Below are 5,802 nucleotides of genomic sequence, written 5' to 3'. Positions count from 1 at the left end.
AATGAGAGTAAAGATAGCAAAGGATTTTTATGGTGAAATTGAGATCATCAGGCCCTGTAACTTTTATTTCTTGGTTGTCAAAAAGTTCCAAGAATCTTTTTTTTGTAAGGGATTTTATAAATACTTCCTTTGGGAACACATCATATGCTTTGCTAAGTATTTCCATTTTAATAGTACTTACTGTAATTGATACAGGTCGTAGTTTTACTGGCTTCTTCAGTACTGGCCCAAGTTGAATTTCCAGTGCAAACAAACAATGGACATTTCCCCTGTTGTGTACCTTTCCTTTAAATAGTAAATAAATGGGATAAGGTACCACAGCTGTGACAGACTTAGCCAGCCAGTTGGTTTTAACTCGGGTTATGCCAGTATTGTCCTTTTTGTGAGGTCACTAATAAAATTCCAGCCTTCCAGTATGTGTTACTGTACTCTTATTAAAGATTGAGAAATGTGTTAGTTTTAGAAATCTTGCTGTAGCTTCAGTAGCTGGAGTTTTGCAACTGGTTAAAAATGTGAAGGTTGGCTGACCAGGGTTGTTTGGTAGGAGCGCACATAGTGACAAAATATTTCTTCATTCAGATTCCCTCTGTGGTTCATGTCTTGAAGAAAGATCAGACCTTTTTTGTTTGGAGGCATCATGGGACCTATGATACTGAGTTTTTATGCTGATGACATATTACAAAGTTGTATAGTCCTTAGGAATTAAAAATTATCTAGGACCTGAATGGTGGTTCTATTCAGAAAGACTCAACTTGAAGACATTTGTTCTCACACTAGTAACTTCAGATATATTTTTTGGTGAATTCATCCTCATTCCCAGTCAGTTTCCTTCATGAGACTACATGAGAGTTATTGATTAGTGAGAAAGTTTGCTTAACATATTAACTGTGAGCAAATGAAAAGGGAGGCTCTTCACATGCCCCACCTTATTGTTTGGCCCTCTGTCTCCATGGAGATTGGATCAACTTTGGACTGTTTTTTTGGGTCCAAGACTCATGTTCTTGTTGACCAAGTGGTGGAGTGGGGTAAGGTTCAGCAGCGTAACATCATACAGTGGAGAGTTGATTATCTGGGAAACAATTTGGACAGACACTCTTCTGTTCCGTCGAGTTTTCTTGTCAGTCATTTATTTACAATTCTACTTTATAATATACAGAAAATTGTAGTTGTTAGCTCATATTATAAAACACATCTATTAACTTTTTTGCTGCATCAAAACACTGCACAACATTGAGAAAAACAATTTGCAGCATGTTACATGCATGGGTATGGAGGAAGGAAGGAAGAGGATATGTGTGCAAGGGAATATGGCAAAAAGGGAGGGAAGAAGGACAGTAATGAGGCTGAAGTTAGGAAAGGCACCTGGAGTGGTTGAGATTATGGCTGAAATGATGAAGTATGGAGAAGAAAGAGTGCAATTTAGCATGGAAACAGGAGGTTGTGCCTAAGGATTGGTTGAAAGCTATTATCATTCCTTTATTCAAAGGAAAGGGTGCTAAGGATGTATGTAGCAATTATAGGGGAATAAGTCTGTTAAGTAGACCAGGAAAAGTGTATACAAAAATATTAGTTGACAGAGTGATGGAAGTGACTGAATGCAGAACAAATGAAGAGGAGTGGAGTTTTAGGAAAGTTAGGGGAGGTGTGAATCATATTTTTGTTGTAAATATGACCAAGGAAAAGTATTAAGGGTAAGGTATGAAGTTGTATGCAGCTTGTATAGATCTGGAGAAAGCATATGCTTAGTGGAATGTGTTAAGGATATATGGTTAAGAGGGACAACTGTTGGGTGGTGTGAAAGCCATCTATAGAGGAGTGAATGGGTGTGTAAGAGTGGATGGAAAGCTGAGCAAAAGTTCTGGGATACATGTAGGTGTGATGCAGGGCTGTGTGATGTCACCGTGGCTTTTTAATGTATATATATGGATGGAGCGATAAGAGAGATGAAAGCAAAACTAGGGAAAAGGGGTGCAGGGATGAAGTGTGGTGGAGATATGGTGGCTAGTGGCAAACCTGTTTGCAGATGATACTGTGTTGTTTGCTGAGAGTGAAAAAGAATTGCAGAAGGTTGTAAGTGTGTTATATGATGTGTGTAAGCATAGGCAATTGTAGGTAAATGCAAGTAAAAGTAAAGTAATGGCGTTTGAAAGAAACAGAGTGAAAGTATAGATTTTGTAAAACCATATACGGTGAAAGAAGAAAGTTTACTAAATTGTGCTGTGGATATGGGGGGAAATTTAATTATCTAGGAACTGTCTTGGATAAGTGTGGTGATATGGAAGGAGAGATCAGGGAGAGAGCAGTACAGGGTAGAAGAGTCATTGGATCCCTTAATAGAATGATGAAGGGTAGAGGTGTAAGTATGGAAGTGAAGAGAGGATTAAAGGACAGCATAGTCCTCTCAACCCTGACCTATGCAACCAAAACATGGGTATGGAATGAGTCACAGAGGTCAAGAATCCAGGCTGTGGAAATGAGCTATTTAAGAAGAGCATGTGGTGTGACTAGATGGAATGAAGAAAGAAATGAAAGGGTGCATGAGAGACGTGGTATGGTAGAGAATGCAAAGGGAGTGAATTGTGGAGTGTTAGCATTGGTGAAAAGTAATATTTTTTAGGTGGTTTGGGCATGTGGAAAGAATGTAAAACTGGGAGTTTACAAGGAGAGTGTATGATAGTATGATGAAGGGGTTGGTGTAAGTGGAAGACTAACTGTGACATGGGCAAATAGGGTGGAAGAATGCATGGAATGGTGTGTGCGAGGGAGGCACATAAGGACAGGGATAGGTAGAGACTCTTTTGCCATTGCCACCCCTTGATGGGAGTTTCTAGAAAGAACGGGTGTCAGAGATATAGAAAGGTAGATAGAAATACATCATACTATAATATACTTACTGGAAATGTATATGGAGGGGAGGGGACGCTAGAAGGAAAGGAAAAGAGGAATCGTATTGCTAGGTGAAAGGCATAATAGGTAGTGTTGCTTGGGATAACTCTGGCAAATGAAATTTTTTTATCAGCTATGGGTGATAGTAGAACTCTAAGGTATTTATGGAATATGAGGAATGCATAGGAGACCATTTATACTGTACTTCAGTACATATATTTACTCAGACAAGACAAACGAAGAGACATATTGACAAATGTAAAACTCCTTCCCCATAATACATAAATAATCTTTCAGTGACACATAATGACAAGGAAGATCATACATACATTTGTATATGATGAAATGTAGATGCTAAAAGGACAGTATTATGATCATTTGTTACTTATTTATCTGACCAGAAGATATTTTTTTCCATAAATTCATCAGAAATTGTTTTTCAAAGAACAACAATTATACCTGACTGGGCAAAAGAAAAAAGATGAGTACAAGATTGGATGGTAGGGTGGTGGTGAAAATAGCACCATATAACTTTTCAATATTTTCCTTCTTTTCTTGCTGTCTTGAATAATGTATACATGAATACTGTTTACAAAAGTTCAAAGAAGCTGTATGATAGTAGAGACAGTTCAAGAAATGGAGCCCCCCTCCCATACTGTACAAACAGGTGTAATTACAGTTTAGTAAAGATTTATTTTGCTTGAGTAAAATTGAGAGGAAACTAAAAGAATTTTAGATTGAATATAGTACAAAGGCAGCATGTTATGGTTTTAACTAATGGGAAACACTTTGATGGGGGAGACACCACTATGGTACAGCATGGATCAAATAATCTCTTTATCTGCACCAGCAGTTTAAACACCTTTCTGTGCCCTTTGCAAAACTGATCATTCCAAGCTGGGAACTTTGTTACTATGAAGTGTACTTATTGTAGATTCACTGTTTGTTTCCATGCTGGTTAGATTTTATTGTCATTTCCACAGTTTATATAGATGTTGATTCCTGTGTTTTTGTTTTATGATTATAAAGTTGTAAGATGATTTGTGTATAAACCACTGCAGTAAGGGAAAATAATCCTTCTCTCTCTGTGCCTAAAGGTCTAAACTTGCTTCCCTAATAGATGTGGAATATGACTTTTGTGAAGCCAAACATTCCTGGCTGGAGACCCAAATACTATGAACTGTACTTAATGTGATTCAGTCTGTGTTCCTACATTGGTGTAGGATCTGTTGTTATTAATGTACTTTATAAAGGTGTCATTTCTTATTGTTTTCTCTTATTGCAAATGTTTACAAACTTTGTAGCTACTTTGTGCATGAACAACATTAAGGGAAAACATCCATATCTGCAGATGTGGAAATATGATCTTTCTGATACCTGCAGTTCAGGCTAGGGACTCAATACCATGAACTGTTTTGAAGGTTCTTAGTACACTGTTTTTAGAATACAACCAGGTACACTAGGGTGAATCAGAACATATGCTTGTTGATGGAGATATCTTGGGAACATTTTTGTCCATTCCATCCAGAGACCCTGATTAGTAGGTCCAGATAAGTGGAATTTCACTACTGTATAGCTACCTGCATGAGGTGGTTACCAGCTGATAATTATAGTTTTTGAGGAGATTTTTCAAACCACCCTTTGGACACATTATAGTCACACTTTTTGCACGTATTAAGCATGACTGCAGTGTAATAATTTATGTACTCTCCTCCCGTGCCTTTGGCAACCTGACATCATGCATCAAAACTGCAGGAAAGGTGATGACATGGAAATCTTCCTTTAAAACATGCTTTCCACCAACTCAAAGCCTACTTTTTTAATCTCTCTCCATATCTGAAGTGTCATACTCTGCTTTCAAAAGGATGTGGCCTTTGCAGTTTTTCAAACGAGTTTTATCATCTCAGTAACATACAGTGCTTGCAGTGAAATAGCAGTGCTAGAAAAAAAGGATTCTGAGATTTGTGAATGTAGATTTCATTGTCATATTAAGTGCTTTCCATCTGCTTCTGCACATAGATGTAAGGAGAGAGTATGTTACTTCATCATATTTACACATGGGAGAAAGGAAATTTAGAGGTGCAGAAGAAATTTAGAAGAGTTAAGTATGAAGACAGAACAACAGTTTAATTAAGAAAAAGAAGTACCGCTGAAAAAAAGGAATATAAGGATATGTAGCAGATGAGCAGATGGTGCTTATGAGTACATGTGAAAAGAAAAATTGAATATGCTGTGTTGAGGGGTGCCGTCGTCAATGAATGGTGAGCAAGTATGAATATGTACATGTGTACATATACGGATGTATATGTACATGTAGGGGCGTGTATATATATATATATATATATATATATATATATATATATATATATATATATATATATTTTTTCATTTCTTTCATTCAAACTATTCGCCATTTCCTGCATTAGCGAGGTAGCGTTAAGAACAGAGGATAGGGGAGAAAGAATACTTCCCACGTATTCCCTGCGTGTTGTAGAAGGCGACTAAAAGGGGAGGGAGCGGGGGGCTGGAAATCCTCCCCTCTCGTTTTTTTTTTTTTAATTTTCCAAAAGAAGGAACAGAGAATTGGGCCAGGTGAGGGTATTCCCTCAAAGGCCCAGTCCTCTGTTCTTAACGCTACATATATATATATATATATATATATATATACTGGCGCCCATGAAGTAACCTTCTCGATCCCAAGTACACTTTCTATCCTGTTGAACATCCTGATTCTCTCATGGTTTGGGGTTGTTTTTCTAATAATGGAATTGATGAACTTGTCCAGTTACTGCCCAAACATTAAACCATGAATCAGCACAACTACCTTGAGATACTGTTTTCAAAAGTGCCATGCGGACGTTTTTATGCAAGATGGCGATCCTTGCCATATGGCAAAATCTGTGAAACAGTGTCTTA

This window comes from Panulirus ornatus, chromosome 9, assembly GCF_036320965.1.
Source record: "Panulirus ornatus isolate Po-2019 chromosome 9, ASM3632096v1, whole genome shotgun sequence".
NCBI lineage: Eukaryota > Metazoa > Arthropoda > Malacostraca > Decapoda > Palinuridae > Panulirus > Panulirus ornatus.
This window is presented reverse-complemented; position numbering follows the sequence as displayed.